The sequence below is a fragment of the Prinia subflava genome, chromosome 10 (assembly GCF_021018805.1).
Source record: "Prinia subflava isolate CZ2003 ecotype Zambia chromosome 10, Cam_Psub_1.2, whole genome shotgun sequence".
Classification (NCBI taxonomy): Eukaryota; Metazoa; Chordata; class Aves; order Passeriformes; family Cisticolidae; genus Prinia; species Prinia subflava.
Window position 1 is genome coordinate 28,712,908 of NC_086256.1, and position 27,300 is coordinate 28,740,207.

Sequence of the window (27,300 nt, forward strand, 5' to 3'; positions counted from 1 at the left end):
TGGCTGTGTTGGCAGCTCCCTGGCCGGAGTGCCAGCAGGGATGATCACCTTGCCCTGCTGCCCTGCAGTGCAGTGGTGATGGCAGTTTATCAGGCTGTTTGTTCCCTGGTGGACTGGGCTTGACCTGGGCACGGGAGTCTCAGTGCTTCCAAACAGCTCCACTCACGTGGTGCCCACTCCGGCTTTCCTGGAAGGCAGGAACTGCCCGACACGCCACCATTGAGGCATCAGAACCTTCAGTTAGGGGGAAAAGAAAAAAGGATAATAATTATAAAAAAAAGAAACAGAAGAAACAACCTTCTGCCCACGATCCCGTGGTAATCCTAGAAATATGGGAGTCTACGTCCAGAGAGCTTTCTGCTCTGGATGGGGGGGGGAGTTAATGGGTTTGGATTATTTGTGGTTATCTGGATTTCAGATTGACACCATAAATATTCAAGCTCTGAACCTGGCTGGATGCAGCCGCTGCTGACTTTTGTATGACCTAGCTGGAAACTTTAAATCAGCTGTCGACTTGACTTTCAAGGGAGTGAAATGCTCCAAACCCAGTAGATAGCATCTCCTTGGTGTTTTATTACCTCCTGAGAACCTCACTTTGGTAGGGACCCAACTCCAGCCTCCCCTCAGAAAGCGAGGCTTTGTTAGGCTTGCAAAGTCGTTAAACCTGCCATGTGGGAATAGGGGTGTCCTACCTTGTGGCAACACACAGGGCTTATTATACGGAACGTACATGATTAATACACAAGCAAAATGAGTCCAGATGCAAGCCTAGCATTGTGTTATTAATAGGCTAACATAGATCTCCATCAATGGTGCTCTGTGTCTGCTGGATCACACTGGATGCTGTGCTTTCAGGGGGCTTTTCTGGGGGTAGATTTTAAGCATTCCTCTGTCTTTTGAGATGGAGGTGCAGGGCTTTTCTGAGGGCATTGAGTAGGTTCTGCTGCCGATGTGGAGTGTGCTGTCATTTTGGTCAGGAGTCCAGGGCTGGTTTGTAAAGTGGTGGGTGAGTCAGGAGTGACACATGGTGAGCAGCTGTGAGGGTGGGCTGGCGGTGATGCCTTGGAGTGGCTACCCAAAACAGAGGCTAGACAAGGTTAAGAGAGCAAAAGCAGGTATTTGTTGAAGGTCTTCAAATAGGTACACTTTGGGCAGTCAAAAGCCTCCCAGAGGGGCTACAACCAAGATGGACAATGGTCAGGAGTTTTTCAGACAAGTTTTGGTCCATTTACATATCAGGGGTTAATCCTCCAATTACAGCTTCAGGTAATGGAGTCACATACCCCCAGTTTGCTCCCCCAGTTCATTGTTGTTTGCATTTCTCAGGGCCTGAGACAGTGAGGTGTCCTTGAGTTTCAGGCCTGGAGGGATTGTTTTGTCTCACCAAAATGTGAAGACAGTAGCTAACCCTCTATATGGAGTTCAGAGTTATACACTAAAGCAATACAGGATCTGAAAAATATAAAAGCTACATCCTAAGGCATCAGCAGTGCCAGCTTGAAGGGCACTCTCTTGCCCAGTGACAGAGCAGAGCAGCCCTCCAACACCAGACTCATCACAGCAGGCACTGTGTTCAGCACCATCACCTTAATGAGTTTCACAGTGGCCACAGAGGTGGTGAAGGTCAAGGCCTTTGCTGGACAAAGAGACTCAGACAGCATTTTGGTAATTGTGTGGTGGCAGTGGGGAGGGCAGTGACATAGCTGACATGTCCCTCCTCTGGAGGGCGGGTCAGTGCCCCAGGGGTGATACTCTGAACACTCAGAGGTGGAAAAGTTGGGGCTGGATGTTTTGCTGGAGATGAGAGGGGACCTGCAGTGTGGCTGGAGTCAAGGCTTCCAAACCTTTGTGGCCCCATGGGAGGTACCAGAGAACTCTTTGCCTCTTCTCCCCTCATTTCCCAGCTGAGGTCTAACCTTTCCAAAGCCATGGCTGGATTTGGTTGTCCGGCCCTAACACTGGTCTGGGCTCACAGCAGTGTGGGGCACTTAAATATCAACAGTCGTGTGGCGTGAAGTGGTTTTGGGTCCACACAAAGTATGGTTTTCAAAATGCAGGGGCTGGCAAGTCCAGGCTGACAGCTTTTAGACTAATTGGTTTGATGGGCTGGACCTCTAATGAAATGTTTTATCACGTCCAACAGATTTCTGTTCCAAATTCCCTGAGGAGATCCCTAAAATAGCTGTTCAATGAATAGCTTTTCCCCGCAGCTAAGTGAGAGGTGCTGGCATTTGAGAGATTTTGGGAAACCAGCCCCATTATCTCCCATCTCCTTTGCTCCTCTGTCTGGTACTGGAAATGACTCACAGGCAAACAGCTGGGTCTTGTAGTGGCCAGAGCTCCAGGTCTCCATTCCATCCCCACCTTTGTTGGGAAGGTGCTTCTTCCTGCAGTTCCTGCCCCTGATGCTTTGAGATCCCTCTCTGCAGAATCCCCAGAGACACGTGGTGTCCTGGAGACCACACACACGGGGATTTGGAAGTGCCAGCATGGCCACAGCTGTGCTCTCATGTCTCTAGCCCGCAGGCAGTGGGTTCTTGTGGGGACACCTTCCTCCAAGCTCACCTCTGGCTATGAAGATGTCTGGGCTCTCCGATACAGCCTCTCGTGCCTTGTGCTTTTAATACCGTGTATGAGTTGCTCTCTGCCGACTAAGATTAATTGAATATGTAAAACAATAGGTGCAAGGAATTAATACAGGGCTTTGTAATACAAGATGACTTTTATTCTAGTTTGAATACTTCACACAGCAGCTATAAGTGCATTAGTTTTATTGATCTATATTCATAGAATTATTTAAATGTACCCTCTGGTGCCGAGTGTCAGGGATTTTCCAATGCTTGCCACTATGCATTTTTCATTAGAGGCCAGCGAAGGTAGATCCAAACCTTGACTGCCCAGGCAAGATTAATTTCATCTTGACAGCCCCAGCCAAACACAAGCAGAGTGTTTTGAGAGCTGACCACTAACCATGGTCCCACACCACGTCCCCCGGAGCGGTTTCCCGGGCTGCCTCCTCTGGGCTCTCCTGCATTGTCAGCCTCTCAGTGCTGCCAGGGTACACTGGCTACCAAACAGCCTGGCTTCAGCCAGCCTTTTCTTCTGCATTTTGTTTTAAAGAATGAAAATGGATGGGTTCCTATATATAGCTGAAATTCTTGTATTAAAGCCCTGTCTGTACCATGCATACTAAGCCTGGCCTGATCTTTCAAGGTCAGATGTTTGGCAGGTGCCAGCACTCTGTAGCTGGTAGAACATTTCTTCCTTCCAAATGTGACTGTATTGCCTTGTATTTAATCTGATTTTTTTTCCACTTTTGTCTAAAAATGCTCAGTTCATTCTCTCACCCTTCCCTAGTGAAGAATTTAAAAGAAAAAAAAAAAAAAGAGGAAAAAGAACAACTTAATTTCTGGCGGAAAACATTCTCAAGTTTTTATTTTAATGGCGTTTGATGCTAGTCACTAGCCAAAGGAAACTTTACTTCTTTAGTTTATAGAAAACTTAGGATGAAAAGAACTAAGCTTTCCAGAGAAAAATGAAATGTGATGGAGTTTGGTGGCTAGAAGTGAGGTGGGTGGAAAGGGAGCTTTGCCACCCAGGTTTGTCATGATTTTGGGTGAGGAGTGGGAGCTCTTGTAACACCCCTTTCCTGCACTGGGTTGCTTGTTAAGGTCATGGGGAGTCTCTGGTGTCTGGTAAGAGGCTGAGCTCGCACTGCAGCCCTTGCTCGAGGGAGGACACCAAGAAGGTGCCTGTCCTTTAGCTGACAGCCTGGTGAAACTAAAACTCTCAGAGTTTTCTGTCTCTCTGCTAAATTGGGTTAAAATTAGCTGACAGGTTCCAAAGAGATTGAAACACAGAAGCCTACGGTGTAATTGCATAAGCCACTTTCCTTGGGAGCCGAGCTGAAAAGCACCAGCATGTTTTACAGCACTTATTATAACAATCATTTTGTGTCTGCTTCGATGTTCACGGCACCGTCTCGATGTGAACTTGAGGAGTGCTGGAGGGGTACACAGCCCGTGGGCCTCCTCGGGAGGGTGTGTGGATGCATGTCTGCTGCAGCTGGAAAGCCTTTGGGATTTGGGATCCCAGCCCTGCAGAGACGCTGTTACCAGCCCTGCTGCTCAGGCTGTGCCTATTGCCATCTAAAGCCTCCTCTGAAGCCGGCCCTGCTCCTCCTGTTTTGTCCTTGGGGCTGGAGGAGGAAGCTCTCAGGGGATGCTGTTGCCTCTGTGCTGTCTTGCCTTAGGGCTGCTGCTTTCCCCTGAGGTTAAAACTCCAACTCTCATCCTTCCAGGATCGGGGAGGGGGATCTCCTCTGGGCCTTGCAGCAAGGGAGCGCTGCCTGGTTCCTTGTCCTGTCCCGGTTAACAGTGGCTGCAAAGCTGTCCCTGGAGAAGGCTGTGCCTCCGGGTGCAGCAGGGCCACGGCTGTGCAGGGCCCTCAGGTGTGTGTGCCCCTCCAGGCGTGTCCTGCTCCAGAGCAAGGGCAGAGCCTCGCAGGGCGGGGAGGGCGATTGCCTCCCACCACCCCGTAGGGACTTGGAGGACGATCTTTGCTTTCATATTTTAACTTATTTATTTATTAATGATCAGAGGGGGTAGGATGGAAAACGGCCCTGGCATCGCCTTCGCCCCGTGGCTCAGCATCCTCGCCGCGGCGGGCTGGGAGGTGGAACTGGGCCAGCATCCCCTCGCCCCTGCTGGTCCGGAGCCCTGCCCTGGCCCAGCCCGGGGTGCCAGCGCCCAGAGCCTGCCCGGGCGGCGGGTTCGTGAACTTGGCTATGTTTTATAGCCACTAGAGGGGGGTCAGAGACTGCTGGCTCGGGCTGCCGGCGGCGGGGAGGCGCGGCTGGGGGGCCCGGCCTGCGCCCGCCTGCGCTGCCGGCGCTGCCCGGGCCCGCGGCGCTCCCGGGGCCGGCTCCCCGGGGCAGGCCGGGCTGTCCGCACCCGCCCCGCTCCCTCCACACGGGGATGTGGCCGTGCGAGCGGGGAGGGAGCGCTGGGCCAGCAGGGAGCCAAGCTGGCAGTCCCTGCAGCCCGCGGAGGGTTTGTGGGCTCAGCTCCAGGAGTGCTTTGTGAGGCAGCTGCTGCCCCCCGAAGCCTTTGGGTGTCCCCAAATGTCTTTTGCTCACCAGAGAAACCACCTGAGGCAGCTGTGGGCGAGACCCCATCAGCTCCTCTGGCCCTTGGGTGTCCCTCCCTCCATCAGGCTGTGCTCCTCCTTGTCCCAGAGGGGAGCACACCCTGTGGCTCTGCAAGGTGACACCCCAGTGTCACTCTGGGGGACAGTAACACCGCCCAGCCCAGCGTGGTGTCAGCCCTTGCTAAAGGGGAGGCACTGACACTCGCCCAGGAACGTCAGGCCATTGGGATCGCTGGAGCAATTTCAGCTGGCCAGGAGCAAGTCTGTTTATTGTCTCTGAAACCAGGCATTCGAGGTGCTCAATTTCCTTTGCTAGCAAGGCCCAAAGCAGTGTTTTGTGCCAAGATGAGAAGAGATGTTCAGAACGCTTTTATAGCTCATTGTTTTCCCTCGTGGGCCCCTATATGTGATTTTTCTGAAGGGGGAGGAAGCGCTGGATTTTCCATTTCAAGGTGCTGCTCTCCAAATTCTGAGTGATACGAGTCATAACACTTGCAAACTTCTCACAGACACCTTGGAAAGACTCAGCCAACATCTGAAGAGAGAGGAAAGGATGAAAAGAGCTTGGTCGCCCTTTGCAGAGCCTGGCACAGCATCGAGAGGGGCTTTTCTCCCTGGGAGCAATACATCTCTGCTGCTGTCACATGGTCGGTGTTCCTGGTGGCTGTGGAGCAGGATGAAAAAGCATGTAACTCCTTGATGGCATAAAATGATGTTCTAAGGTCCCCCACACTTGTTGCTGAGAGCACCCAGTGCCTAGCACATCTCAGGAACAGCCTGTTCTCCGTGTCACTGGGAGGAGATGGGGCCTGGTTGCATTAATGGATGGGAGGGATTTGGCCTCTCTACCCCTCGGCCTCCCCACAGCTCCAGGATCGTTTTGAGTGCAAAGCTGCGGATTATAAATTATACAGCATTCATAATCAGGAAAACATCTGCTGGGTGCTCCTTCCAGTGGACAGGGCCAGCCAAAGGCTCCAGGACACGAGGAGCAGGGGTTGCACCAATCGCCACCTGTCTGCTCCTATAACCCAGTTGATTTTTTACGATCTTGACACCAGCTTTCAAGATGCATGATCTATGTGTTTATTTAGCTGTCTTTCCTGGCGTCCCTTAGTTTTGAACTCCTGTAAATCCTCCCACAGTTGGATTTCTGCACTTTTCAGAGATTACATTTCCTGACAGTACATTTCTCCTTCCCCCTCACTCTGTTGACAGCTCAGGCGAGGCTCCAGGGACGAGAGTGTTCAAACCTAGCTCTGGAAAGCTGAGCTCTGACACAGAGTGGGTCTAACTTTCCAGGGCCAAGGAACTGGTACTAGTGTAAGCAGGAGAGGTGACCCAAATGTGCTGCTTTGAGGTTGAGGTCTCTCTCCAGGTTCAAAATTGGTCCAGAGGCTGTGTCAACCTCCAGGACTTGTCCCTGTGTGGCCTCTGTGAGAGGCCCTGCAGAAATCATGTCTCCAGGCCAGAAAGGTAAGTGGCCTTGATGTGGCCAGAACAGCAACTTTTTATTAAAAAGCCCGAATTCCTGCTGGTGGGCAGAGAGTTTTGCAGTTCTGTTTGTTTGGGTCCCCTTGGCCCTTGCTCACTGATGTTCTCACTTCAACAGGAGTTAACCCACTCAAAAGCTTCCAAGGGATCCCAATTCCAATGATTCCCAGAAGGATCTCATTATAAAATGCCCTTGTTTTTCACAAAACTGTGTCACTTTTGTCCTCTTCTTTTGGGGCAGTACAGCTAGTGCTGAGCTCCACCAGCTTCCAGATGTTTACAGATGGATGAATACTTGCACACTACTGGGAAACAACGTGCAGCAGCCTTTGCCTTTTTTGTGCTTTTTTCTTCCAGCAAAGCAGGTGTTGTTGAGCAGAGCTATAGCCAAGAAGCCTCTGAAATCCATGGGATGCTTCCTACAACCCTTAGCCTCTGACTGCAGCAGCTGGGAATATATCTCCAGGGAAAAGCTGTGTGAGTTTTAAGGGTTAACATGGGCTGATCTGGCTTTCCAGGTGTGGTTTGCAACCAGCCTCCCTTTCCCAGCCTGTCCCAGCACCTTTTGGTCACTCCTTGTCCTCTTTTGCCCCCTCTGGCCTTTTTCTTATCCCTTTTCCAGAGCTCTTCTGCCTCGTCCTCAGCCCCTGTGCTGCCTGCCACAGCCCCTTCCTTTCTCTGCTCCTTTTGAGAAGGAGGAGAGGAAACTTCCAGGATCCAGAGCCATCCTGGCTCTGCTCCATGTTATGCCTATGCCACTTGATCCCTGACTCTCTCCTTAAACTTCTTAATTAATTAATGTGAATTAATTTATTTACAGCTTTAATACCTGTTGAAGGAGTTTTCTGCTTGACTGCCTGCTGAGGCTTTCCCCATCTCTCAGAGAGGATTCCTGGCTCTGGCAGGTACTGTGCCTGATATTTTTCTGAAGCCAGTGTGAAGTTATCCCAGGTACAAATTCATGTTTAAAGCCCTTGCACTTGTGCTTGGGTCAAGAGGCATTCCCACCCACTGCTAACCCTGCTTCTGAGCTCCTCTGCTGCCTGCAGCAGCACTCAGAGGTGTCCAGGGATTTGAATGTTCTGTGTATCTCAGGACTTAATTTCTCAGCTCTGTTACCAGGCCCCAGTTATAGCTGCTGTTTCGCTCATCCCTCAGTGGTGCTGCCTCCTGCTCAAACACTCAACAAGAACTCCTGGTAAAAGTCCAGTTTCCCATGGGTTTGGGCTAAAATATTTAAGTTTTCACCCGCTAAAGATCTGTCTGGACAGCTGAACCGGTAGGTGAGTGACAACACACCTGTATGTGTATGACAGTGTCACTCTTGCTGCATCCTCACGCTGTGACCTGGTAGCAGCTTTGATGCCTTGATGCATTTGTGGGGCTATGCCTGAGAAACCCACAGAGCCAGAAAGCATGCCCCAACCAATGTCTCTGCACTTTTTCTTCTTTTTCCCATCCTTCCCAACATGATCCTCACTGCCAGGTCCTCTCAGCTGTCCTTGTCCAGTAAAGAGGAGAAGAATTGATGACTTACCATGGCATAATTTGCCCCTCTGCATAATGAGATGTTGAAGGCTCTCTTTCACACTAGGCTGGAGAGTTGCCTTTATGGGCATCCTGAAGACTTGGGCCTGAAAGGAAACCCATCTCCCACTAGCAGAAGATTGGATACACCTCATCATCACTTGTGCATATTTTTGCCTGCCACGCAATTGCAGGAAAATAGGTGAGGAAAGATTGATCTGTGAGTATTAATTTTATGGGGTTGTGTGGAATCCATCTCCCATCAATTCACCCACAGGTCTGAAGAGCCAATGTCCTTATCATTCCCCTCATCCTGGCAGGGAATAACCTGCCAAATGAGCTGTCCCTTTATAAGGGTGTTATCATGTAGAACAGCGAAGCGGATTTGCACCTATGATGGCTCCATGGTAATTGATATGGCATTAATGCCCAGCTGGAGCCTGGGCCTTGTTGTGCTGCTCCTCGGGAGAGAGATCTTCCTGTGCTAAACTGCTCCAGGTGGCACAGGGGATGGAAATGTGCTGGCAGCAAACAGGTTCCATGGTAAGGCGGCTGCAGGCTGAGAGCAGATCCTGCCACACCAGGCTGTCTATATCACAAATAATTGAAGGCCTGTTTGCCCCTACAGGGCTGCTTGTGCTGCACCAAGGCTGCTGTGGTCTGCCCACATTGCATGTGTGTGCTCCTGTAGGAAGTGGCTGAGGTGGAGCTCGATCCCTCTGTGAATTCCCGTTGTCTCCAACCCATTTTCCACGTGGTTGGTGACCACCACGTTCAGTTCAGGGCTGGTGAGCCTTGCCCAGCCCAGCTCTCACCACCAGCCTGTGCCTTCCCATCACATTTAGGCTGCAAAGGTCCTGCCTTGGAAACTCTCCCCGCTACCAAGAGCTGGTGACGTGGTTTGCTAATGGTGTCACAGCCAGGCTTTGCCCTCTAGGTCTCATCTTTGGAGCCAGCACACATATTAGAAGTGAAACCCTTCTTTTTCCCCGTATTTTTCTTAGAGTATCACTGAAAACCAAGGCACAGAGAAATGGAGCCCTTTGCCCAAGGTCATTAACCAGCTACAGAGTCTGGAGCAAGAGCACCCTGATTTCCTGGTTTTGTGTCACAAGGCTGAATAGCTCCTTACTCTGATGACAGCGAGGGCTTTACTGTAAGGAAGGGGAAAAAAAAAAGAAAAAAAAGGCATATTTCAACATGCTTCTTGCTCTGTCCCTGAGTGCATCCCCCAGGGTGAGAGTGAAGTCAAGAGGCTGCTGTGAAAGGGTTATAGCCGACCTCTGATCACAACCGATTAATGACAGCCCCAGGGAGCGAAAGCCCTTGAGCTGCCAGGAAGGAGGTGAGCATGGAAAAGCAGAGAAGTTTCAAATGCAGCAGCCAGAGCCCAAAGCAGAACAACAGCCGAGGAAACAGCTGTGCCTGGACACAGTGCAGGAGTGGGGGAGACTCATCCATCCCCAGCAGGCTGGATCCAGCCCTTCAGTCCGCTCTGACCTGACCTGTTGCTCTGAATTTGCTGGCGATAATTTGGGGCTTTTTAATCCGTTTGCTCTAACTAAGCAAAATAAAAAAAAAAAATACTGTGAGGGTGGGTTTATCTGCAAGCAGATGACAGCAGCATTGTGTGAGGGTGAGGAACACTTGTCAAACCAGGGAAACTGAGGCAGAACACCAGGATGGGGCGGGCAGAGCCAGGACCAGGAGGACCGCTCGCCTCTTCCTGCAGCACCAGCTTTGTGCTGGGCTCAGCAGAAATCTTGCCTTGATGTAATTAAAGGATGAGCAGAGGCGGCTGCAGGAGGCTGTTTACAGTGCAGAGGAGGGCATGCTGGGAAGATGCTCCATTCCCAGCTCCGGCTGCTGCACGGGAGCATCACCCTGGGCGAGGATGTGCACGGCTCGGATGCTCTCCAGCCTTCCAGCTCTTCCACGAAGGGCTGAGAGCAAATTGGCTGCTAATGCAGCCAGGGGCTGGCTGGACTCAGCACTATAAACTGCAGGATGGATGAGGGAACCCATGCTCCTTCTCCAGCAGGTCCAGCTCTGCTTGTTAGGCCTGGTCAATAGTTTCCTGTCAAAAGCAATTCTTTGTCAAGCAGACCTTTTTTTTTTTTTTTTCTTTTTTTTTCCTTTATTTTTTCCTTTTTCAGCCAAATTTCTTGCTTTTGGTGCTTTTTTTTTTTTCTCCTTGCTTAAAAAACAAAGGTGAAAACAGGGTTGTCAGCTCTCAGAGTCTGAATCTGAAGGCTCAAGCCAGCAAGGTCTCCAAGGGTATTTTTGATTTTATGTCAAAAGAAAAAAAAAAATAAAGAGAGGAATGGAAGAAGGTTTTTAAGAACTTATTGTCACAGTGGAAAAACATGTGTTAAAGAATGTCAGGAATATTTCTGTATTTCTTGTTTCTGTAAGATTTTTTGATGGCTTGTAGTTGTGAGTCTGAGGGTGGTTCAGATGGAGCAGAGCTTGTGATTCTTGAGGTGGTCCTGTGGAGGAGCTGCACTTTGATGATCCTTGTGTGTCCCTTCCAGCTCAGGATATTCTATGATTCTGCTTGGGGACAGGGATGTTGGCAGCCCAGCTCTGGTGACATCTGAAGGTCCCTGTTAATGTGTCCCACTCTCTGTGCAGGTTAGGAGACCTGCTGTGTCTTCTCTGCTGGTTCATCTCAGTTGGGCAAAGCTTGCACTCAACATTAAACACAACATCTCCTCAAGATAACAAATATGGTCTGGCTGGAGAAATGCTGCTTTCTTTGGGGAGCTTTGGGTAGCATCTGCTGGGTCCCACAGGATTTGGAGCACACAGCCTGGCTAGCAGAGGTGATGGGGAGGTGCTGTCCCGCCCTGAGGAGGCACAGTGATGATTTTTGTCCTTCCCTGGCCCACTGGTGTCCACCTGGTGCTGTGTGAACATCTGCCATGTCTCTGGCAGCACCGTGGTTTCAAGGGTTGATGCTCTGGCTCACCCATCTTGGAGCTGCACATGGATGTAGCTATGGCTTGCACAAAGGGCCCAGAGGCTGGAGGGTGCCTTGCTCTGTGAGGGAGACCTGAGGGGATGAGCTGGCCCCGGGCTTGCCAAGGCTTTTGGGTGTTGCCAGAGTTAATGCAGGGAGCGCGTGCGCCTCTCGTGTGTGTTTATGCATGCAAAGAAGTGCCTGCTGGGGAAGGAGTGGAAGGCTTGTGATTTATCATTGCTCTGTAATGGGTGCCTTGCTTCTAGTGAAAGAGGTCAACATCCCTGAGAGATACCAAACCCCCTCCTTATTAACGTCCTGTTACAGCTAATGGCTTGGGGTAGGGCAAGCAGGTCTTACAAGGAAGGCATTAAAGAGCAGCGCGACTTGGAAGGGAAGCCAAAGAATTTACAGCAATATTTACACAGAGGCTCTCCCCAGAGATAAGGAGGTACACAGTCAGCTCGGGAGATAAGCACAGCTGTGGGACCAGGCAGAGCAGGCACTGTTGTTTGTGCATCCTGAAGTTCAGTGGGATCAGAAGCCAGAGCTGTGTGGTGCGGGAGAGGGGGATGCGAGCAGGACCACACGCACCAGCTGGGACCTGGCCTCTGGAGGCACAGATGTTGTGTTTGCTCAGTGGCTTCCAGTGAGAAATGGGGCCAGCAGTGTTTCCTCAGGCTCCTAGGCCTGAGCCCCAAACCTGGGCTTGAAGGCATGGATTAATACAAGCTAATGATTGCAGTGTCCTGTCCTGGTGAAGATGTGGAGATCTGGCCCAGGTTAGTGTCCCTGGCAGCCACCATCTGTCCTGTCCACCACCTGCTCTGGGAGCTGCAGGTTGACAGAGGGTCCTGCTAGTGTATCCCAGCTCCATCTCCAAGAGCCCACCTTGATTCCACCTGGGGAGCCCTAGGGACACTTTTCACAGCCCAGAGGGAAAAGGCAAACCTCTACATTTAATGTGAGGTGAGATAGAATTCCTAGACAAGCATGTGTCCCAGGACACAGGTTGTACAAGGTCACTCAACCTGGGGAGCAACTGAGAAACTTCATCTCTTTCCTGTCCAGGTGATGGTACAGTCAGGTCTCCGCTCCTTGGTTCTTTAGCTCCACTTTTCCACCTTTCCTGTTGGCTCTGAGAGACGTGCAGTGCATCTGTGTTCAGTCATCCCTCTGCTGTGCTGGCTGAAGATCCCTCAGACCCTTCTTGGCCTTCTCCAGCCACTTGCTGCCAGACCAGCCAAAATATCACATCCCCATCCAGCAAAATCTCCTGACCCAAACCTGAATGAAGACAAAAGGAGCTTCACTTGGTTTTTTTTGTTTGTTTGTTTGCTTTTTTTTTTTCCTCATTGAGAGCACCAAGCTTTGGATCTAGTCATGTGGAGAAACCAAATAAGCCCTGTGCATAAGCCCTGGCAAGAGAGCCCAGACTGCTCCATGGCCCCTTCCTGCATCAACCAGACACCTCCCCTCTCACTCCTGGTTTCTTTATGTGCTCAAAGCACCCATGGCCACCACGTCATCCTGTGCTAGACTACATCTCCACCGTCCTCCCTGGCCCCTAATAGCACTCGGCCACCGATCTCCCAGCACTCCATCCATCATTTGACTAGCACATTATTTATTTACCATGGGGGAGAGAAAGGAGTTGGGTTGTCTGGAGAACGTATTAAATTTTCATTTGTTCTCATTGATTCCTGAAAGGAAATTGCTGAGTTATGCCATCAGGTTGGACGATATGGAGAGCATCTACTGGAGGGGGGTTCTGGGTGTGAAATGGGCAGAGCTGAGGTTGTTTTGAATATTAGATGGAAGTCACAGTGACCATTCAGCTGAGCAATCCGATGAAATGTATCGCCTGGCTCCCTCAGTCTCTGCTGTAGCTGCTTGCCCAGACTCTTCCTGGTTTCTCCTGCCATATGGGACACACGTGGTGCTGTTCCCTCCTGGCTGCTGGGTGAGGAGCTCTCGCTCACAGGTTTCCCCACCGACTTCGAAGCACTGTGCGTGGGAGCGGCTTCTGGCAAGGGCTCCTTCCCCGTCTGCAGGAGCTGCTCGGCCTCTTCCAGCTCATCCCAGCCGGTTTGGAGACAGTTGCCTCACATATTTCTTCTCCAGGCATGTCTGGGCTCTCTCCCCCTGAATTTCCGCTGTGGTGGTTAGCACGTTATTTATGGCAATTTTTTTCCTATTTTTTTAGTATGTACTAATATCGGAGGTTGCACAAGAATACTGGCTTTTCCATAGGGCTCCTTGTCATCCAAAAGCTGCTCATTTTTTCTTTCCCAGCCAGAGCTGGCATCCCAGCCAACAGTGCTGACTATGGTTCAGGTTTTCCATGCTTCGAATGATTATCGTTCACGTTTTCCATGCTTTGAAGCCCACCAAGGACTGACTTGGAGTCTCAGCTGAGGACTGGCTCACATTACTCCATCTAAGTCCCATTTTCTAACCAAGTTATTCTAGAAGTGCTGTCTGAACCTCATCAAGACACCAGGGTTGCCCTAACTTTTGGAGGAATTCTTTAGAGAAAACGTTGAAATCTCATCTGAACAAGATGGAGAAGGAATTCTCCTTGGTGAAAACTCTCATGGCTGGGATTTTTGAGAACAGACACTTTTCTGGTTTAAAATGGCCACCCGTGTCTCATGCTGCCTGAGGACTGTGGGCTGGGGAAGTCCCCACATCTCTGAAGAGGTCTCTGGCCCCTCTGACCCAGCTTGCTGCCTCAGGTCACAGTAAATTCAGGGAGCCACAATGTAGAAATGGAATGTTTTTACTGGGGTTTTATTTTTGCAGTCTGGAGGATAATCAAGGGTCCTCGGGTTTCTGTGGGAGTTGAAAGAAAGGACAGAGCAAACTGGCACTGTTCCCAGTCCAAAATGTTTTCACTAATTGCATGCAACCTTTCTTACAGGAGAGAGAGGCTGCAAATACCACCGGCAGTTTAATTACCACCGCTGGTCCACGTTGATTTTATTTGTGCTGCTCCCAGTGCCGAGTGTGAGTGCAAGGTGGGATGCACAGGGCACCATGGATGGCTTGAGGCTTGAGGGAGGGAGCTGAGGTGAGTGTGTGTGTTTATTTGGGGGTGTGGAGCCGTTCCAAAGAGTCCTGAGGTACGGGGCGGCCGCACATCGCTGGTGTGGGTTGGGAAGGATCCGTGTGAAGCCGAACACGGGTGTAGCGCTGAGACCCCTGGACTTCCAGGCCTGTTTCCCACAACTGCCTGTCTCAGCCAGCAGCCTGACTCAACTCTGAGCCCCGTGGTGGATGAGCTCCCCTTGCTGTCCTTCCCCTCCTCGAACGCAGAGCTCTTCCCATCCCGACGGGGGGGAGAGAGCGGCACGGGAGGAATCCGGCACGAGCAGGCTGATGGCTGCCGTCCCAGTGCAGGCTCAGCAAATGGGGCTTGTGATGGATGAATGTGCAGGGCAAGAAGTAATAAAATGGGCCCCAGTCATGTAATCTTCCATTAAAATGAAATGCATACCAGAAATGAGGCATTTCTGCAGCTTGTACCATCTCCCACGGAAGATCATGAATAAAAGAGGCAAGTGTACTGTTGACAGATGCCGGCATGCATAAAGGACAGTTCCTATAAAGGCAAAGCCCCGGCTAACAGATGGACTAAAGATGTGAGATGCAGGAAGATTTACCAGTCTAAATAATTCAAGGGAATGTCGTATGGGGAGGCAGTGCTGGAGAGGGGAGCCGGCAGAAGGTACAGATGGAAAGGCAGGCCAGGCCTTTCCCACAAACCCATTAAGAACGTCGCTTGTCTGAGTGACAGTATGTCGCACAAGGCACCAGCAGAGATGGGTGGATTTGCCTCCAGCGCTCCTTCTGCAAGGTCAGGAGAAGAGGTAATCTCAAAGGTTGTGTCTGTTTGAGGCTTGCCTCCTGCAAGGCCGCTTTCTCCAGCCTTCCTCCTCTCCCACCTCTTCTGCCTCCTCCCTTCTTCGCTTTGCTGCTGGCCAAAACGGGAGCACAGAAATGTTTCTGCGGCCACAAGCACAGGGTAGGTGTGGCAAAGGCATTCAGTGCTCCCATTGCTCTGCTCTGCCTTGCTCAGGTCCCTGGACATGCTTTGGACTTGGAAGGGCCCTGGGGGCTAGTGCTGGGTGCTCTGTGCCCATTAAGGGGCACTGGTGGGGCATTTGGTGGCTTATGGAGCTTGGCGGAGAGACGTGGCTGTTGCGTGACGTTTCCGTGCCCTGGCGAAGGCAGCTGGAAAAATTTCGTGAATCTCCCTGGCCGTTCACAGGAAACCTGAGAAGGGCTTGCTCAAGCATTGCAGTGTGTTGGGAGGGTTTTGGCACCACGGGATGCAGGGATAAGCTGGCATAGGAAATGGCACAGAGGATGGGGCACCGTGGTGGCCCAGAGCAGGGCAGGGGGTGCCCAGGGCCCCTTTCCCACTGTTCTCTGGGAGCCCGGGGTTGGCTTTGGCAGATGCAAGCCATTTTGGGAGAAGAGGGAGGATAAAGGGCAAGATGCAGAGGGTTAGATAGAAGTCAGTGGCAGCTGCTTGGCAGAGATTGTGCGCGCTCTCCGCTTGGAGAGGACGCCTTCCCCGGGCTCGTCAGCCGTCTGCAGCGCGGCGATTAATCATTGGTGTCAGAATCCCTAATCCTATTCAATGGAAAACAAACAGCGCGGCATCCAGCCCTGTGCTGAGCCCAAGCAATTAGCATGTTTACATGGGCTGGGGAAGCTCAACAAAGAGTGGCCAACGGGGGCCACGGGAAATGAACCCTTGTCAGCCCCTGATGTTCCCAGCGCCCGGGATCCCCAGGCTCTGACTCAGGCCCAGGCTTGGAAACGTGGCTCAAAGCGGTTGGATGCAGCTACTTTCCACCAAAAAATGATTTTTCTCGATTAGGGCTCAGGTGTCTGTGAGTGTGGGCAGCTGCTGGGCTGGGGGGATGTGTCTGGTGTGGATGGGCTGCTGGGGAAACGAGGATCTGGAGGAGATAAGGGGTTTGCTCCTGCCTAGGCTTTGAATCAGGAGCAAAAGTAGCAGCCAAAACCTTTGCAATTCCAGCAAACTCAGCCCTGATGCCAACCCCTTGTCCCCATTCCTCCTGCGCCTCTCAGGCTCCCTGCTGGAGCTGCATCTCTCTCGCTGGAATTGTTTTGATGTCTTTGGCTGCTCTGGGTTAGGATTGGGCTCTGCAGGGCTAGAGATGAGCAGGACCAACATACCTGGAGTGCTGGCCCTATCCCTGGGGGCTCAGGTCCCTCACACAGGCTTCAAGGAGGTTTGAGAGGTGGGTTGTAAGGAAAGATGCAGGCTTATCCAGACATATGTGTCCCTTGTGTCCTTAGGATCTTGCAGCAGCCACCTCAGACGAAAACGTTTTCCAGAACCAAGAGAAACAAAAAAGCTTCCTCAAAGTGGATGGAGATGCTGCCCTGCCTGAGCATCTCTGCCCTGCTCTGGGTTGTTTAACTGGGTTCTGCAAACACATTTTCAAACAGCTAAGCAAGGGGAGCAAGACATAACCTTTGTTTCTGCAGGACCTGCCAGAAGCTGACAATGTGGGTACGTGGGCAATGGGAAAATACAGTTTATATGTTAAGCTTCACATGACCTCTGGAGCTGCTGGGCTTTGGAAGGTGAGAGTGAGACAATCCTCACAAGCACTTGATCCCTCTTGAAGTGAAGGGGTTTTCCTGGACACACAGCTTTCCCCCTTCCTTCCGAGAAGTGTATCTGATTTTGGGGGGTGGAAAAGAAGAGGATTGATTCAAATAAAAATGTATTTGTATGAGAAAAATTATTTCCTTCCATGAGTAAACACATAGTTTGAGGCAAATTTATGGCTTTGGCCTGGTCATTAATATCTGGTTGTCAAAAAGTATTGGTTTGAACAAAAATATGTTGTAATAAAAATGCATTGTTTTGAAGAAATTTATTGTCCCCATGAAAACCTATTCAATTCAGAAAGATATGTTGATTTCAATGAAAATCTATTTGTTTTAAGAGACAGAGAGAGGGAAGTTGCACTCAGCTGAGAACAAGGGGCTTCTCTCGGTACAGATCTCCCTGCAGTCCCTTGGCCATTAGGATGGGGAAAGCTGGAAAATCAACAACTGGGCAGCAAAAGAGACCTGTAGGTCTTGCCTGTGCTCAGTGACCATTCTCCCAGCTGAAGAAAAGTGCCCCAGCTCCCCCAGGGTAAGGAGTGGGAGGTGGTTGTCTCCATTCCTTATGGACTGGACAGCTTCTTCCACAAACAGCTCTACTCACCTTGCAAATCTAAGGTTTAGGTGACTTTTAAAGGTCCTTTCCAACCCCAAGGGACCTGTGATTCGCCAGTGAGGATCCCAGGGAGTGGCTGCTCATGAGAACCCACCTGCAGCTCGAAAGGTGCACACCTTGCAGGTGACCTGGAGACCTTCATCTTCTGCATCCTGTCTCCAGTCACACAAGAACAGCAAGAACGTGTGTTGGTGAGTACCTGGAGGGGAGATGGCTGTGTCCACGCTGCTACCCATAACATTTCCCCTTTGGCTTGGTGGCATGAGGAAAGGGCCCCTTTTGGCTCAGGGTGGCTTTGTGGTGCATCTTTGTGGTTCTCCCAGCCCTGCCCCGAGGTGGGACTGAGGTTTGCTATCCTGCTTAAGCCTCTTTCCCTGCCAGCAGGGACTGGATGAAATTCACCCTGAGCTCCAAAGCCCTAATGCTGCCTTAGGTGGGATTATGAGAGAAGCCACCGTGGTATCACCTGAAATCCACCTCCCGGTGCCTCCCGCTTAAAACAATCAGCAGATGTTTGCAGTGGGCTTTTTCTTTCATTATGCTCCAACTCTGCTATTTAATCAGCTCCTTCCTTCCTCTGTTTGTACAAGGTATCGCTCGCCCATATTAAAGGGGGGAAGGGAAGGTGCAAGATGAAAAAAATAAAAGAAATAAAATAAAATTGCCTGCCCAAGAAATGTCACTGCCGCGGTGTTATCCCCTCCCCGCCAGCACACGCACGGGTTCTGGTGTCAATGGAAAGGTTGCCTCTGATTAATATTAATAAAGAATTAGAGCTGTGTTTGTCATGATCACCTCGTTTGGTATTGCTCTGTGTGGCAGGTGAAAGCAGAGGAAGGAAGGGAAGAGGTCTGCACGGCATTCATTAATCATTTCATCAGGAACGGGTTCAAGGCAGAGGCCGGCCTTAACAAGGGCTGCAGGCAGGGATGGGGCCGTGTTTATTCAGATGTTCCCCCTCATGTCCCTGACCTCCTGCCTGGTCAGCTGGTGTGGGGCTCCAGAGCTGAGGTGCCCTTCTAGGATCTATCCATCCTAGTCCCAAACGGAGCTGGCCTGCTCTTGTCTAGGTCAAGGTGCTGTAACATGGAAGTCTGACATATGTCCACCATGGGTGTCTACTTATCTGAAAAATGACTCCTCAAGTGATGCTTGTTTCCCCTTGGAGCCAAGAAGGTTAATAAAGGGTAGTGACACCATCCTTTGAGAAGCTGCCTGGTGGTAAACCTCCTTTGCAGGCTGGGGCTCCTCAGAAGAACGGCTCCTCAGGGCAGGTGAGCAGTGGCCAGGAGCTGAGAGATGTTTGTGAGGCATGGTGGTCTCTGGAACCCTTGGAGCAAGCCCTAGGAAGACGTGTTCCATCTCCACGGCAAGGCAGTAGAGACACACTTGAATTTAAGGGCTTCCTTGTCCTTCCAAAAGATGGTTCCTCCCACCATAAAACAGGTGCCTAAACTGGAGGAACCCACACCCCTTGCTCTGTTGACCAGAGGACCCTACAGTTAACCTTACACTTAAACAACTATTCAGTGGTTCAAGTGCAGAGGCCTAAATCACATCTTTACAGAGCTGCTCCTGCAGCAGGCCAGCCCTGCCCTTGGCACGTGGTGGTGTTGGGAACACAAAGATGAGAGTCACAGGGGTTCAGGCCCTGTGATTTATGCAGGTTGGAATTAGGAGCGATTCCTGGAATGAAGAGGAATAATCAAATATTAAGAGTGAGTGGCTCTGACTGTGGCTGGTACCTTGCACTGGGTTCATGGCACCCAAGTCAGTCTTGGCTGATGTTTGCATGCGGAGCTTAGTGTGGGCAATTTATGCAGACTTTTAGTGGTATTCTGTTTCTTAAAAGTGTGGAGATTCCCGTAAATCTTGGCTTAAACACATCTGTGTGTGGCCAAAACTGGTCTCTGCTTTTTTTATAATCTGTATTTTCTAGATCCAAGACCAGAAGGTGATACACAAGTACATATGGCAAAAGTTCTTGGTATTAAGAATTTACAGCTCAAACTTCTTGTTCCTTTTTCCTCCTTTTTTTTTTTTTTTTGGATGCTATTTATTATTCAAATGTGGGGAAAGTCGAGCCAAGTGGTGCATTGCTCTCATTAATTATTCTCTGGGATTAAGGAGTTGGTTAAAACCATATCTCCCTTAATCCTGTTTTATTAATTTTATATTCTTGGCAAAAAAAAGAAGCAGAACAACAACCCCCCCCAAAACCACTCTACAAAGGGATCATGCAGCTTTCTGCTGGGACCCAGAGAACAGGAGGTCTCTGGTGTTCCATGGATGCTCGTTTTTTAATTTGATAAAATAAATTAGCACAGGATTAGAGCCTTCCTGACAGCACAGCTCGACTGCAGTTACCACCTTAAGGGAGGCATTAAACATCGTTTTAAGCGTGGAATTGAAGTGGGAGCAAAGTTCCTCGGAGAGAGGGAACTTTCCTCTCTCCAGGAACACAACTGGTGGCCTGTCCTCCCCTCCCAGACAAAGCCAAAGGGGCCACCTTTCTCCAGGGACAGGTTTTGGGTTGGGTGAGGTGGACACTGCTTGGTCAGGTACACACAGGAGCCCATCAGCTCATTTCAGCCACAGCTGATAACTGCAATCATCCTCTTCCTTTTGGGATGTTATGGAGATGTAAATTGAATATTTTTTCCCTAAAACAGCAAAGACTCGACTTCTGAGAGTGAAGGCTTGGTCTCAGAGGGAGAATGGGAAAATGGGAGTGGGGCTTTTGCAGGTTTCATCTCCTTTTTGTGACAGAGAGGCTCCAGCTGGTGCTGTCATCAGATTCTGCTGGCATGAGATGTGTGGAGGCTGGGCTGGGAGGGAGCAACCTGTGGCTCCACTGCAGAGGCAGTGGCCTGCAGGCTGCCTATTTATGTGTCTGCCAGAGAGGAGAGAAAGGATAGTGGTGGTGTGTGGCTCTCTGGCCTCTTCCTCAGACAGAGGGGAACCTGGATTGGGCTCCCAGGAACAAGACTGAACCAATCCCAAAGGGTTTGCAAAGCACAGGGGTCTGGGCTGTGAGTGCTGGGCTCGGCTTCTTGAGGCTCATTTTGAGCCCCACGAGGGAGAGCATTTGGTGCCTTAGCTAGATGGGATCTCTTGGGTGGCTTTTGGGAACCCCGTGCCATGGAAACATTTAAACTGGAATTGGTGGGGTAGTTCCCAGAGCTCTGCAGTGCAGCTTTTGGGACTGGTGATATGGATTATATCAGAAACAAGACCACGATGGCTGCGTGGCTGATGAGTTCTTGCTCGTTGTGAAACTGAAGGACAACTGTCCCCACCACTGAGCTGGGTGCTGGGAATGCACTGCTGTTTGCCTTTAATCTTCCTGGGAGCCAGGCTTTTGTAAGGCTTTCAAAACAGAGTCGTGCCAAAATAGGGCTGAGTGTTTTCTCCCTGGAAAAGGTCTCTGGTTTGCCAATAGTGGCAGCGGCTCAGCACTGAGTCTGCAGAGATGCCAGCTGGGCTGGGCTGCGATGGAGAGAGGTGTGGGATCCACCCTCAGCTTCCCTGGGAAGGGCTCTGTGGATTAGCAGGGCTTAGCAGAGAAGTGCCCCAGTGCTGTGTTGGCCTCAGGGTCACTGATGAAAGCTGCTCCCTCTTTTGAGGGTGTCTTGGACTCGCTCTCTTCTGGTCTCACCTGACCTCACCTGAACACCTTTGCTGCAGAACCCAGGGTCACACTGGAAGCCTGGTGTTGTTTTTGAGGCGGTTGTGGAAATCCCCACAGTTCAGGCACCTGAACAATGCAGAGATTTTTGCAAAAGATCTTCCATTCAGTAGTCATTCGTACAAGAAAGCTGCACAGACCCTACAATAATACAAACACCAGAAAACATCCTCAGGGCCTGATTTGTAAAGCATCCCAAACCAGGGCATATCTGTTTCCTCTGCCTTTTCTCTATCAACCACGGATTTCTTTTCTTCCACAATGTGTGTGTTATGACTTCTTGTTTGTGAAAAATCACAAATGGGGAAGTCAGGGAAGTTTACTTTTACGAAAACCACAGAGTTCCTTTGAAGGAAAGCTATAAAGTGAATGGCTTAGTTTGTTTTATTCAGTCTAGGAACAACTTCCTAACTTGCTGTGTAGGAAGAGCCAGCTCTTTTTGTCCTTCTATTAGCAGAGCTGGCATGGAGCAGGAGGATGCACCATTCCCTGGTGCTGGGTATTCCCTGTACAAAAGGCTCAGGCAGGATTGCATTGCTTGGTAACTCTGTGGCCTATGGAATCTCACTTGGACCCAATGAGGTGCCAGGCTGCTGCCAAGCAAGGTGTCTTATCTCAGCCTGAGAGCCCCCAGAAAGGACAGATAGTGGGGTGGGAGACATGGAGCTGGTTGGAGGTGAGTTGTGCTCTGGTCCTAGGGATATGGAGAGGAATCCTCAGATGATGCCAATGGAGAGCTGAATTAGACTCCATCCTGCTCCTGAAGTACTGTGTTACATTTGAGGTGTAGCTCACAAAACCAAGCTTTTCCAGCAGTGTTTGGGCAGAAAGTGTCATCTGTACTGATTCCTGGCTGAGCTTGGCTGGACTGGAGGGGCCTTCCCTGTTGCTGGAGAAGGGCTGTGGCATGGCTGGAGCAGCCTCCCCTCTCCGCAGGGACATGAGCCAAAGGAGGGCGTGGGCTGGGAGCACTCCTGGAGTTGGCCTTAGTGGCCACTGGCTTTAAAATAGCTGAGAAAAAGCCAAAAGTGTACTGATAAAAATTTCAAACAGCCACCTTCAGGTGCCCTGGTAGTGTTTTGATCTTGTTCCCAAACTTTTGGGTGAGGGGAGAGCTAATTTAAGTTAATTTGCATCGCGAAGCATCGCTGATGTGCCAGGGAAGGGGACCACTCAGAAGGCAAGCCAAAAAAACAAAGACGTGTATTCCCAGATTTGAGGTAGGAATTATATACACTTAGAGTCATGAACTCTGGGTAATAATTGAAAGGTCAGATTGATGAGAGCAGCCTCCGAGATACGATTTCTATGACAGCTTGATGGATGCTCCACTATCAAGGTGTGCTTTTAATCATAATCTCATTACTCCACTTCTTATGGTTCGACTCACCTAAACTCATGGGAGGAATCAGGGGCCACCTCTAAAATGTGAATTGGCTTTTATTTGGAGGTGCAGGAGTCGAGTGGTTGGGAGAACAAAAAGCAATGAAATGGGCCAGGAGAGAATAAAAGACCTTCTGGGCCAAGGATGAGTCAAGAGTGTGTGTGTGAGAGCAACACCCTCACTGATCCAGAGCAGGGCTCTGGGAACATTTCTGCAGGCTGGGACCAGTACAGGTGTTCTGGAGCAAAGGAAGGAGACTTGGACCTCTCCCAGTATCAGCATCAGCCATGACTCTCACAGCATTGCTGCCCCAGGAGTCTGGGCATGGGCCCTGTGGAGAGATGGCCATGACAGCTCTCCCAGGCATGAGCAGAGCGTTTTTGGGGGGAGGGATCCAGTGCTGGCTGTTTGCCCACTCTCATCTATCTGTCCAAAACCCATGAAGATTTCCTGATGGCCAGCTGTAAAATGTGCTGATGGACAGCGCCAGCTTCCACCATCCCTGTGCCTTGGAGAAGGGAAGAGCCTGGTTTTTTTGAGGCTGTGGGGCACAGGAGCTGAGAAGATGGAGCTGAGCTTTACCCCAAACAGCCACTGAGGAGACACCACCTCTTCTTTTGCAGTAAATACCAAGAAGCCCACAAGATCCAGCACATGCTGTGGCCCATCCATTCTGGCTGAGCAGAAATGGCACCGTGGGCCATGTAATGACAGTGGACACAGCCCTTTTCCCACGTACCTGTTTCCACCTGCATTGCTGCATCCAGCTCTGGTCCCCAGCACAGGAAGGACATTGCTCCTGTTGGGGTGAGCCCAGGGAAGGCCACTGAGATGATTAGAAGGGTGGAACACCTTTTCTACGAGGAAAGGTTGAGATAATTTGGATCGTTCAGCCCAGAAACCAGAAAGATTTTGGGGTGACCTAATTTTGGCCTCCCAGTACCTGAAGGAAGCCTACAAGAAAGGTGGAGAGGGACTTTTTAAAGGGTGTTTAGAGAAAGGACAAGGGGGATTGATTTCAAATTAAAAGACAATAGGTTCAGGAAAAAATTGTCCCCAGCAAGGGTGGTGAGGCCCTGGCACAGATTCCCCAGAGAAGCTGTGGATGCCCCATCCCTTGGAGTGTTCAAGGCCTGGCTGGATGGGACCCCGAGTCTTGCAAAAAGTGTCCCTGCCCATGGCAAAGGAGCTGGAACGAGATGATTTTTCAGGTCCCTTCCAATCCAAACCATTCCATGGTTCTCTGTCATCAGCACCCCCATAACCCTGGGGGACCTGGCTAGCAGGGGCTCCCAACAAGCATCCTGACAGGGTCCTCTGTGAGAGCTCGGTGCCAAGGCTGGAGGAATTCATTCTCGCCTCCCTGGAACCTCCTGGAAGAGTTAGTATGGAAATTTCAGCCTATTTTTAAGGGTTATTTTCACTCAAGTGAAATCTATCAAAGAAGGAGGGTTATTTTTACAGCACGCAGCCACTGCCGGTTGCCATGGCAGCGGGCGGGCGAAATGCAATAAAGCATCCCTGTGTTATCGTAAACACAAAGGGAACCACGGGCACCGGGAAGAAAGGAGACTGTCGTGGGGGAAACTCCGTGGATCCCTCACCAAGACCCTGGCTGGGCTCAGGGAGTGACAGCCAGGGAGATTTTGTGGGGCCCTCTGTGCCTGTGCAGGGCCTGCCGGGCCAAGAGGCTCTCCAAGGCCCTGCCACGAGTGTGAACAGCACTGGTGTGTCAGCCTGGGCTGAACTTGTTCCTCTGTTCGTTTGGAAACACTTGGAAGAAGTTTAGAAGATGCACCATCCAAAGAGGGGGAACACACACGACTGTATTTGTTTTTGATCTGGTTTCCAAGGCAAGGAGGAGTCATCTGTGGAGGAGTTGCCTCCTCTTTTAAATGTTTTCTAACTGTTGATGCCTTGGGAAGGCTGACCTGAAACAGAGACTGGACAGAGCTAGAGAATAAAGTAGGTATTTATTGAAAGGCCTCTAGGATACACCTTGGACAGTACAAGTGCCTAACCAGGGCTACAATCAAGATGGACCCAAAATGATCACCAAATGGACCAATGGTCATGAGATCTTACATTTTTATAAGTTTTTGTCTATTTGCATTTTGGGGTTTAATTGTCCAGTTGCAGCTCCAGGTTGTGAGGTCCCATCCTTCTTGTTCCTCTCTTCAGCCACCCTTGTTTGTGCTTTTGGGCCTGAAATTTGTCCTTGGTGTTCAGCAGGAAAAGGATTTGTTTTGTGTCCCTGCTGTGTGAAGAGAGCTGACCGGCACTGAATGTGAGGCTCAGAACTGCACAGAGTCTGAAAAACATGAAAGCTGAAACTTAAGGCATCACTGTGAAGGGATTTTGCACATGGTAGGAGGGTTCACCCTCTCCATCTCTTCCAGGTGTGCTCTCCCTGCATTAACTCAGCTGTCCTGTCTCACCTCAGCAGCTGAGCACATGTGAGTAACTGGGGTATCCCAGTGCTGCTGGACCCAGGGGAGTCTCGGTGTGTGTGGGTGTGTGAGACCCCATTTGGGACATCACTCCTAAATGGTGGCCATCCCTGTGTCCCCCCTGTGTCGGTGGACATAAGCAGAAACTCCATGAGCCCGTTGAGGTGCTTTATCCCTGAAGCCTGTGCTGCCCTTGGGCTGTGTGGAAGCCACAGGGCTGCCCCTCATTGCTCTTCCCTGCCAAGATGCAGAGTGTCCCAGGGTGACACATCTTGGGTGCACGAGGGCTGGCAGGGATGGGGAGAGACAGACATGACCCACAGTGGGTGTTTTTATTTCAGTAATGTGGAGGAAGACCAAACAGGCACAGGACTTGGATTCTTCACCACACAGAAACCTCTTCAAGAACCTGAGGGTTTTTTGTGCAGGAGATCCTGGTACTCAGAGTGCTTTTGTTCAGAAGCATGTTGAATCATGAACCAAAGCCCAGACCATCCAAAATACCTTGCCGTTTGGCTCACCCCAGAGATAGTACTGAGGCTTTTGGGTTTGTCACTTAGCTCTCACACTGGAAAAAGCCAGTGGGTTTGAATTTCATGATGTGGAGCAAAAGCCCAGCAGTCATGAGCTTGACAAGTGCTGCTGAAGACATGATATTCTTCATCCTTGCCCCATGAAAGCTGAGTTATCCCCAAGTGAAAACACCCTCTCCCAAGCCGGCCCAAGGGCAGTCCCACCCCAAAACAGAATAAATTAAATCCTCGAGGACACGCACACAAGCTGGCCCTCCCAATGCCACCGAATGCCAGGGCACAGATGGGTGTGGAAAAGGTGAATCCTTTGCACCAGGCAGAAGTGCCACTGCTGCCTTCTGCCAAGATCCTTCCACAGGGTTTGCAGGGCAGTGGCTTTGGAGCTCTGGGGTTTGCTTTTGCAGGGAAAAGGAACAAAGGCAGGACTTGCTGTGCAGCACTGTGAGTATAAATAGATCCCTGGGAGGGTGAGACCAGCGGGAGGGGAGAGATTGAGATGATTTCTCTTTCCAAAGGAACGGTCTTGACACCACTTTCTTTTATGGCTCTACCCCGTAGTATCAAGTGATTGCTCCTTGTGCCCTTATCTAGGCAAGGATTTTGTACAAACCCCAGGTACTTGCCAGGGGAAGGCACTTTGCTCCATTTTTTTTTTAAGGTTAATTTTCTTTTTATTGAATAATAAGTAAAAAATATGATAATGCTCAGCTGGAGGTGTATGTCACCTAAAAGGGTTCCTAACTACTAGGGTTTGTATTGAATTATTAGAGAGTCAATAATCAGGGTGTGTGGCTCTCTGGGAGTCCCTCTGAGGAATAGCTCAAGCTCTCCATCAGCCTGGTGGTATTTAGGCAAACCCTTGCTTGGGGAGCACTTTCACCAAGGACTTCTCCAAAGCAAAGGCAAGGAGAGTTCCCCAGGGGCTGGGATCCCAGCCCTCCTGCTGCCAGCACACCAGGATACACTGGCAGAGCTCCAGATGCTCTCCCCAAAGATTAAACTTAATTCACAACTCCCTAACCCACGGCTCCGTTCATAAGTGTTTCATTACTCGGGGGTGAGAACGTGGCAGATCCATTCTTTGATAGCACATATAGCACGTTACACTTTACAAAGCATTAGCAATAAATGCTTAATGGAGGAGGCTATATCAAGCTGTTAGAGAGAAAGCCTATTACAGAACGTGGGCTCCTGCTAAAACAACGCGTGCGTCTGTTTAACACCTGATGTTAACTCGGGGAGCGTGTTAGAAAGCTCTGCTTTTTGGCACAGAGAAAATGAGAGGCACTTTATGTATTAAAGTGTCACCAAAATTTCCTCCCTTTGTTTAAAGCAATCTTGGGAAAACGTCGTCTGAAAGGTAGCTGGCTGAGATGGGAATTCTGGAGGAACTGAGATGTGCAGCAAGGAGACCTCAGGCTCTTTTAGCATTTTTAGCACAAATCCAAGCTGGTTTTGGTGGGGTCTGGATGCATCTGGCCCAGCTGAGCTGTGTACCCCACAGACCAATCCACCAGGGAAGTTCAGCTCTTCATCTACAGCAGCATGGAGTGACAGGACAAGTGGCATTGGCTTTAAACTGAAGCAGGTCAGGTTTAGATGGGATATTAGGAAGAATTTCCTCCCTCTGAGGGTGCGGAGGCCCTGGCACAGGTTGCCCAGAGGAGCTGTGGCCGCCCCTGTATCCATGGAAGTGTTCAAGGCCAGGTTGGATGGGGCTTGGAGCACCTTGGGATAGTGGAAGGTGTCCCTGCCCATGGCAGGGAGGTTGAAACAAGGTGATTTTTCATTTTCCTTCCTACCCAAAACATTCCATGATTCTATTTGCAAGGCCCAGCCT

At 50.5% G+C, this 27,300-nt stretch overlaps 1 long non-coding RNA gene across 1 annotated transcript; it reads left to right on the forward strand.

The window, feature by feature from the left end:
- The first annotated feature begins 5,580 nt into the window (after window positions 1–5,580).
- Window positions 5,581–17,568, forward strand: LOC134555408 (uncharacterized). Its single transcript, XR_010081424.1, has 6 exons — window positions 5,581–5,836; window positions 7,000–7,119; window positions 7,463–7,547; window positions 8,237–8,371; window positions 14,055–15,003; window positions 17,445–17,568. It is a non-coding gene; the product is annotated as an uncharacterized LOC134555408 (long non-coding RNA).
- Window positions 17,569–27,300: the final 9,732 nt, after the last annotated feature.